We start from the raw sequence: 10,572 nt of genomic DNA on the forward strand, positions 1-10,572 counted from the left end.
AGCCAAATACACCATGGAATAAAGCACAACTTGACCTTCAAAACTGATTTTAATATCAGCTTGAGGATATTGCACAGTACTGAAGTAGTGTCACGATGAACTGTCCTTGAATATCTGGCCTTTTTTTGTATAAATTTATATATTTTTTTATAAATATATTTATATAATATTTTATATTATCGCGTTTCCTATGTACTCAAGATCCTTTCCAACTTCGGCATTTGATAATACATCGATAATAAATAATGAACCTGTTAGTTTTGACTTGTAGCGCTACCATTGTCCTCAGCTCCGGCAAATGGTTTGGAACAGAATCATCACTGCACAGAGCGAGGATGGAGAGGAAGCGGCCAGGTGGAGCAGAGAGGGAAAGGGCATGTAAAAGGAAAGCCCTCTAAAAAAAATAAGCAAGCAAAATGTAACATAATTACTGACCAGTTCAGGGCTTCGAGTGCAGTTCAGTCTCATCTGTAAATTTTGTAGCTTTGTGTTCGCTAACTTAGCTAATCAAGTATTAACCACAGTTTCACTGCTAGCAAGTGTTAGCACTATTACTATCACCACTCAAAATATGATAAAGGGCAATGTTATCTACTGTATAGTTATAATACTAAGTAATTTAGCAGACAAATATCCCAATTTAATATTTTAAGTGTTGAAATTACACGTACAGCTAGAGCAAATAACAACACTTTTCCAAGGTATGAGTCATAAAAGAAAAAAGGTCATATTTTTCTTCAGTATTAGGATTTTTCTAAATAGATATTGTCATGATGTAGTAAGTATTGTAATAACAGATATTTAGGCAATTTAGAAAATTATGTCTGTTAACCTGGCAGTATCTCTGTGCAGTGCTCACACTTCAGTATCAACCTGAGATGACAGGTAGAGGTCAAATAAGAGATATTAAATGTGCTTTAATATATTTGTATGAAATATAGTATGATTAAACCTCCAGGTATTTTAAGTATTTTTAAGTCTAAAAAAAGCATTACCCTAATGTGATGCATTATTTATACTTCTTTTCTGTGTTCACAAATTACAGTGAGGTTAAACAGTTTTCATTTTCATGTGGAGACAGTTCTGTTCATAGCATACATGACAAATGGCAACAAAAAAAGTGTATTTTGTTTACTTCACTCCTGCATTTAATGTACTTTTGTGAGTGGAATTGAAACAAAGTGAAACAAATTAACAAAATTAGTAGTGTCTATCATGTCACTCTAAAAAGCTGCTAAGCTGCTAGCCAGCTAAATTTCACTGAAAAAGGTAGATACAGCTGACTAGACCTATAAATTAACAAATAACAACAAAAAATGCAAATAATCAAACAACGTTACACTTACAAAGTTTTGAAAATGTTATGGATTAGGCTACTGACCACTACCGCAGCTCTGAGCCAGACTGACACCAATATGTTTATGTCAGTTATGTTCATTACTGTGTCAGGTATTGGCAGTTGGTTATAATGTTCCGCCCCTTTGAGAGATCTCCCAGTCATCATATGGAGAAGCTGTGGGTCCAGGCAGGACAAGCGAAGTGTGACTATTCGTTGAGATAATTCATAGCATTCCCATCAGTGCACCTTCACCTGTGCAAGAGCCTTCACCTTCATGTTTAAAAACCAGTCGAGTTAATTTGGCTGTATGTTTGCGGTTGTTGAAATGTCTATCTTATCCCCAGGTTCACTTTCTTGGCAGATGATATCAAATTCTCCTCTAATATGTCCTGATACTTCCCTCCATTCATGTTTCCTTCGATGACGTAATGCCCCAGTGCCATTTGTGGAGAAGCAGCCCCATATCACAATGTTCCCTGCTCTGTATTTCACTGTGTGTATGGTGTTTTTTGGGATCGTACAGGCAACCCTTCTTTCTCTAAACCTGAGAAGCTGAATTATTGCCAAATAGTTCTATTTTTGTTTTGTCTTTTGTTCCAAAAGAATTCTGATTTGTCTAAATGTTTGTGTGCAGTACGATGCATATTGTTCTCTGTGTAACTGTTGTTGCTGCTGCTTTCAGGTCACCCTGCAATGTCTGAGTGACTGCTGGCTTTGCCCCTACCTCTCTTATCATTACTCTGAGAGCACATTGTAAAATCTTGCATGGCACACCCTGACAGGGACGATTAGTTGTGGTTCCATGAACTTTCCACCAGAATATTACCAAATCAGTTGTACTGACTGGTGATATTTAAAGTCTTTGCCATGGCTCTGTAGCTTTTTCCATTTGAGTGTTGTTTAATATTGTTGTCCCTGAGAACTTTATGAACCTAACGCACCATGATTGCTATTTTTTGCGTGAAATCTTCCCAACCAATGGCAACATCAATAGAACATTGTTTTGCAGCATTTATATCCAGAACTTTATTTTTTATGTAACTTTTACATATTTTTTTGCAAGTGTACAGATGCATTTTCCCCCTATCAATTCCTTTTTTAAAACATATCTTTGTTTATGATTATGAATACAAAGTACAAAGTCAAAAGACATTGTGTGTAAATATGAAGTGAATGTATGCAAAAACAAGTGGTCAAATACATATTTCCCGTCACAGGACTTAATTCCTTAATTAATTACTTATCTGTTTATGCTCACTTTATATTTCTAACACCCAAGCTTTACAAAGTACATAACACAAAGTAACACAAATTAAAAATAAATAAATAAATAAATTGGTAACTGGTCCAATAGGTACCATGTATATGATAAAAAGGAAGGGACCAAGAACTGAACCTAGTGGAAAACCATGAGTGACAGTTTCTGTTGGAAACATAATCATTCTAGTGTAATACCTGTTGATCTAACTACAATAAAACCCCTGTATCCACTGTTTCAGTTATTGCGGTCCAAAAAATTAAATAGAAATTTACAGAAATAGAGTAAACATTCATAAATTGTGCACTTTCAGAGTAACATGAAATCTTATGTCTTATTTTATCATCCCTTTGTCCATCGTAGAAGAAGAACGAAGAAGAAGAAAACATGGCAAAGCAACAACTTGCAATTTTTAATACTGTACAGAGTTTACATGAATTGGACGAAAAATGTGAAGAACATGCATTTTTGTCAACAAACACAAAACAATATTGTCCACTGGGTAAAAGACCCTACATTCATCTTATAGTGCAGAGTTGAAGGAGTTTGTCAGTAAACGCCCTCAAATATCACTTAATAGCTGTTATTCTAAATAAGGTAAGCTATTTTCTAAGGGCATTCATTCAGTGTCCTTCAGCTTCCTCTCTTTTATGTAGGAAACACATTGAAGCTGTTCCACACATCCCTCAAATCTGTTTGTGGTATTTCAAAATAAGATGTTTTTAATTAATTAAAGGCATTTTTCTTTTTTTCTTTTTATTAATGCTGTATGTTTGTAAAATTGAGCTCACCCAAGGACATGGTTAATGGTGGGCTAGAAGCCAGCATTTACAATATAGAAAGGCCAAACAGAAGACATTTCTGTTTACTTAAAGCGTGACAACAGGAAGCAAAAAGTAGAAATATGAGCTTTTGTGAAATGTACTGATGCTTGCCTATGTGAATCAATGGAATAATGACCCCCCCAACATAAATACAGCTATATGAGATTAATAAGAAATTAATTGCAGCCAGGCATACCATAACACAACATCAGCACTATATAAATACCACAAAAAGGTCTGTATAATCTTATATATAATATAAATGTACTATATCCTTTTATATGTCACTATACATATGTAGGGAAGGCAGCTAGAACACAAACAACAGTCCTTTCATTCTGAATGGCCTTTGATTTGTGCTCCTGCTGTGTCTGAAATGAGAATGCCACATGGCTGATTGAAAAGGAGGATTTTTTTTCTAAAGCTTTCTGCTTCTCTAAGCCATGGCCATGTCACTAGCTTTTAGCTATTCAGCCTGTTCGGTGGCTATAAATGCATTTATATCTAAATATAAGAAAATGAAAAGAAAAAAACTGAAATAAAGAGAAGCCCTTGGTTAAAACAAGATTTAATAGTTTATCCAAGTACAGTAATGTCAACATGATGCTAGGTGAAGCTTTAGAAATAAAAAAGTACATAGAGAAAGGTAAGGATTAGTTTTGTAAACACAGTATCCATTACTTAGTGAATACAGTGGCATAGCTAATGAAATAATGGCAGAAATTGGGTAATATAAATGTAAGTGATTGACAAGCACAGCAGCGTAAGCTGTTTATGACATGGGAACCTGTTTTTTAGACTATTCTTTCATTAGGCACACCTTCAGTGCTAGAACATTTATCCATCCATTTTCTGTACCGTTTATCCTACACAAGGTTGCTGCGGAGCCTGGAGTTTATCCGAGAGGACTCAGGGCACAGGGCGCTGGACACCCTGGATGGGGTGCACACATCGTACACACATTAACACACCCATTCATACATTATGGACAATTTCGAAATGCCTCTTAGCCTACAACACTTGTGGGGGTGGAAACTGGAGTACCCTGAGGAAGCCCCTAAAGCACAGGTGGGAGGTGGGAATTGAACTGCCATCCCCGAAAGTGCGAGTCAAACGTGCTAACCATTGTGCCTCCTCATTGCTAGAACACCTTCAGTTAAAACAAATTATTTTAGAACAGCACAATTAAACAAATTAAGCACTATTAAAAGCTCTTTGTGACTTTGGAATGTCTGCTGATGTGCTAATTGTGTGTGCTTGAACAGATGCGCTTCTATTTCAAATTCTTCAGTTGATGCTTCTAGTATCATACAACTCTATTTCAACCTCTGGTTGATTGAAACTGGAAAAACACGGCAGCAGATTTAGATAAATGTACATTATCATTAAAATGATAATGACGTCTTCACACCTCAACAAATAACATTAGACCGATATTGTTTGAACCAGTTTTCCCCAGCAAGATTTAATGTAATTTGCCCTCAGAGAAAGCACTCCACACAGAGCAATAACTCTTACTGTGATTTACAGTATACTTATGTGAAAGAAATGTCATATTTGATTTCAGTTCAACTGTGTAGAGATAACTTTCATGTTCCCAGAATTAGAAAATTGCTCATTACACTGTTAAACAGCATAATTCAACAGGCAATTCATTCAAACCATATGGAGACAACAATCTAATTTGTCGCAGAGGACCTCACACCTCTTACTGGTCGTCTTTTTATAGAAAAAAGTACCCAGGGAGCAAGTTATTATAATAATCACAGCTTTCCCATCAGCCAGACACACACAGGTCTGTTTTTGTCTGATTGGGTCCCTGCAGCTTAAAAGCCCTTGATGCAGACACAAAGGCTAAAAGAGAATCAGCAGAGGGGCGTTTAGCTTTATTGAACTAAGCAACTGCATGACTGGATATGAGGTTGAGCAAATGTAGAGCAGAGACCAAAGTCAGCCATTAACAAATGTGTCTTGGGGTGATATATTTTGTAGGTTAAAAGGATTAATTGTTTAAATACACTAATAGTTCAACATGATCTCATTTGTAATGTGTAATACCATGATTAGAGGCATAGACATGATTACATTATAGTTATCCCATCCTTTCTCTCTGGTGATGACCAATACGGACCATTGCAAGAGATTGCTAGACATGATATTTTGTAGGCACTGTGTGCCAGCCATAGTTTATCATCTGATGTGTACATTTCCTATTTGGAGTCCTTGTTTAAGTGACCAGTGTCTGGCATCTTCCCATAAAGCATATATAAAGAATAACTGAGTGCTCTGCCTGGTTTCAGTATTAGTAAATAGAGAGAATAGTCCATTGAAAAAAAAAAAAAGAGAGAGAGAGAGAGATCTAGTAAGGAGATCATCTCAGATCAAGTGTTTGCTGCAGGTGTCTCAATAACGAATAATGTGGTGAGTTTGGTGAACTTCATCAGTAGAGTTCCTCAATATGCAGTATACTTAAGAGCTAAACTACAGTAACTGCAGCCTATAGCTGTACACGCACTGTTCTATACATTTTGTGCGGTCTGCAAATTCTTATTGAGTTTTATTTTTGAGAAGTAATGTTTTAAGCAATACAATATATGTAGCATATAAAGAAATAGAACAGGAATAATGTCAGTGACAAAAAAGTAAAATATTAGTTGTAATTTATTATTATTATTATTTTTTATCAGAACCCCCAAATACATTTGGTAAATTTCTATAATGTTGTCATAACACCCCCACCTCTCCCCCTGCCCTAATATCTAATATCTGCCCTAATACCTCTAATATCCCCACCTCTAACAAAAACAAATATAAACATGAATAAATAGTACTCTTTTTTGTAAAGATATACACACACCACATATATTAACACAAATCATACTAAAGAGCCAGAACTGTTGTATCTTTTGTAAAATTCATATTTAAAGTATAAGACTTCTGTAAGACTATGCAAATGTCATTTGTAGCCATTTGCACAAATAATTAACCATATATGTACACACACACACACACACACACACACACACAGGGAGAGAGAGTGAGAGAGAGAGAGAGAGAGAGAGAGAGAGAGAGAAGATCAGAGACTAATTTAAGCAACTCATTTACATCAACTGGCTCAACCTACTGACATCAGCAAATCCCATGGTAACTACTGTTGTGTTGGGGCTTTGTGAAGCAATGCTTAAAATCGCACAGGATTTGAAAAAAACAACAACAACAAAAGAAAAACTGAGCTCCAATCCCCTCCATACAGCCATAGAGGACTAATATCTAGTTCCTGTTTCCTTCTCTTTTGAAGGAATTAGGCTGATGAAGCATGAGCTTCATGCTTTGTACAAATTGGATTTGTATTCACAGGTGGATTAGAAGTAAATAAGATAAACAACCATGCATGCGTGTGATCTTAGTATCAAGAGAATTTAATTCCAATTGTTCAGATACACAAACATATTGTTGTGATTACAGGGTCACTGATATTCAAACATCCTTCAGGTCATCCAGCTGTAGTTGTCTGACACCATGAGCACAACATGGGCCCAATCATTGGCACACTTATACTTTCAGTCGAATTTGGGGAAACCACTTGAAGCATTCGTTGTGTTGAACTATTTCAATTGCTTTTGTTTGATTTGTTCATTACAAACAGCTGAAAATCTGTGAATTTTGACAATAAACCTGATTTGCAAATGGGGTACAGTACTTTGGAAATGTTTTAGGCACCCTATTTTTCTTGCTGCCTCAGAGATTCACAGTCTCTGGGTTACTGTCTGTATGGAGATTTACAGGTGTACCTCATGTACACCAGGTTCTCCATTTTCCTCACACCTCCCAGAAACATGCAAGTAGGTGGATTGGCTATGTTAAACTGCCCTGTGGTAAGAATGAGTGTGCATGGTGTCCTGTGTTGGAATAGCATTCCATCTGGGGTGTCCTGTCTCATGACCAGGAATAGGGATTCCCATGACCCTGGCCCAGGATAAAGCAGTTACTGAAGATGAATGAATGAAAAGTCCTATATCTGTCAAAATTTACTGTAGGGATATTCCAATGGCAATGGGTTTTTAAAAAGACACCCAGTTGATTGTAAGAGTAGATCAGTGGTTGTGGATTTATAAGGACAGTTTCCTCACCTTTTAAGTAAAGCAATACCACCAGAGACTGGTATGTTTTAAGAAACTCTTAGCTCTAAACTTTTAGTGCCCTTGGAAGAACTCTTAATGGTGAATGAAGCCCTAGGTGTCAAAGGGCTCTGCATCTTCATTCAAAAATACCTGCATACCAACTCAGGTCTTCAACTTCTCAGAGCCTGGCATGTACGTTTAAGGCCTAAGCATGCTTATATTGGGCTATACATTGGGCTACTTAGTTGTCCTAACATTTTAGTAGTGGAATGATCCTCCATTCTGAATAGCCCTGTGTGTCTATTTCATAATGTCCTAAAGACCTTACTTTTCAGACAGTAACTTTCCCTCCACTTACTTTACATTGATTGATCATGTATTTGTATTAATTCTTGTTTTTTAAAGTATTGAGATTATTACCACCTACTACTCTTGCACTTGTACAAACTAGAATCTGAATATCTTTCAGGTTACAGATACTAGCTACATTGTATCAGTATGCCTTCAACTGTTTGCACGTTTTATAAGACCCTCTGGATAAGAACGTAAATGTAAATATTAATGTATTCCACAATTGAGAAAAGACTGACAAATACATGCAGTATAATAATATGATAACAAAAGCTATTGTAGACTGAACAATCATTCTCAGTCTTTCACTTGTATAGCAGTGCCTTCAACCCAGATAAAGAAGCTCAATAGCTCTCCAGAGACTTACTGCTCCACATATCTTCTCAAAAAATGTCTGACTGTCAAGGGCAATATAGATCGAGATCAACCACTAGAGGGTAGCAGAAATGGTGTAAACCTGTAGCATTCTCCATTTTAATCCCCCCACCCCCCCAGTGAAGTAATTCTGTGATTTGATCATTAGCCATAGCAGGCATATAAACACAACTTTGGCCAAGGCTTTATATAACAGAAGCTGTGCTGAGGTTGTATAGGATCCAGGTCAGAGTTATCCTTGTCCACAGATACTAGACCAGCTTTCCCTTTTCAGGGTAATAGTTGCATAAGGAAAACAAAAACCTTGCATAAGATAATCAGAGAAAAGCAGGTTACACCAAGACACATTTAGGCTCCCATAACACAGAATATGCAAAGCATTGTGAACAGACACTTCCATTAAGCAGCTTTTCTAAGAATAGGAGCACATGCTGCTCCTCTTCCAATGCATAATGAAGAAAGCCCTCCAGGATTTCATCTCCTCTCCATGATCATCAAGACCCAAATATAACCAGTGAGTTTCTTCCATGAATGATTAAGAGGCCTCCGTCCTCACTCACGTACATCAGAGTAAAATCATAATTTCCCCTGAGATCTGTGAACACATTACCAGCCAGTTTGCCTCAGGTACAGTATGTAATCTGTAGTAAAATATCTGCCAATATTTTCTAGCCAGATTGCATTTATGCAGTTGTAAAAATACAAGAAAGGTATTTGTTAATGTTGGCATCTGAATGATGGGGATTAGAAATAGTCCATACTATTCACACGCTGTTGATTGCCATGCTACCCACTCACTTATTAAGATGCCACTGTATTAATTTAAATGGTAGAGCTTGGCTCACATATATATAAAAAACAAACAAACAAACAAACAAAAAACACACACACACAACAAAAACCAGAATGTATCAGTAGTGGCCAAGGATTACATGAAATCAGTTCCAAAATACTATTACAAAATACCCTACACTTTTTTAATTGGGCAGTGTGACTTTTTTTAGATTCAGAAATTTTAGCCACCTGCCAAGAAAAAAGTAACTACTTAAAACCTTCAGTTATTCAGTATGAATTCCACTTAATCATTATCATATAATCATTATTCACTGAGCTCCAGTGGGGGCAGCATTGTTCTGTATTAGATCAGTGTATTAAAGCAAATTGACAAAGGGCCTGTGCATCTGTGCATGAATATAGCTGAATGAAAAACTCCATTGAGGACAGAAATGCTGGTTTAACTTAAACTATCCTAACTGCCAGGAATTGTATACAACAACTGAATAATGTGGATGCTAAGACATTCCCAAAGTGATGTATGAGAGGTCACTATAAATACTGCTGTCATACAACAATCAGCCCCCTTTTCCCTTCGCCTACATGCATGTCAGACTACAAACACAATATGAAGCTGTCCGTCATTCCTTTCAAATGCAATTGAAGTTAGAAACATGTATACCAACATGTACCTTTAGAGACGGTCCCTTAATTTGCGCATATCTGTGAATACCGAACGTCCAACATCAAGCCAACTTTATGCCAGTCCGCTAGGTTCATCTTCCTTGTGGCTTGTCTGCACAATCCCACCACTAGGGGGCCGGCCCAGAGTAAGATTTTACAATAGTATCGGCAATCCATTGCTCTTCCTGTGAGACCTGGATGTGAAGACTTGAATTTTAAGACCTGAATTTTTGTAGCCTGAATTTGTGAGGTTGAAAAATAATGTGTTGAAATATTACCTGACGAATAATGAAGATGGTATTTTAACAACTGAATATTTTGGAACTGTATTTTAGGAAGGTGAATATGTGTGCATTGAATTTAGAATGCTGGAATTTTGTTTTCAATCAAAATATACAAACTTAATGAGTTGCAGAGGAAACTATATAAGCATTGCTATTGCTGTTTTTTCCCCCCGATTTGTGTCAAATTGTTGGGCAGAAAAATTCAAGGACTGTCATTGCGATATGTTTTTATTCAATTTTTGTAATTCAACATGTCATTTTTCCTTGAGGACATTTGGCACTATTATAGTTCCATAGTTACGTGACCTTGCCTGTGGTACAAAGATATTATTTACTGTGTAATTCACTCAGTTGCTTCTTTTGTAAGTAAGTTGTTATACCTCATTCACCTTGCATGGTCAGTGGTGAGCTGAGCGATTTCCTGTGTAGTGAGCTGGATAATACTGATTATTTTTCCTGCCAAGGTGGTCCTTTATGTTTTTGTCCTTAAACAATTCCACATTCTTGGGATTGTGCTAGTGAACTGGCTACTGCTGAGTTTGCTATTCTTAGCTGGAATTCC

Source organism: Ictalurus punctatus, chromosome 14, assembly GCF_001660625.3.
Source record: "Ictalurus punctatus breed USDA103 chromosome 14, Coco_2.0, whole genome shotgun sequence".
NCBI lineage: Eukaryota > Metazoa > Chordata > Actinopteri > Siluriformes > Ictaluridae > Ictalurus > Ictalurus punctatus.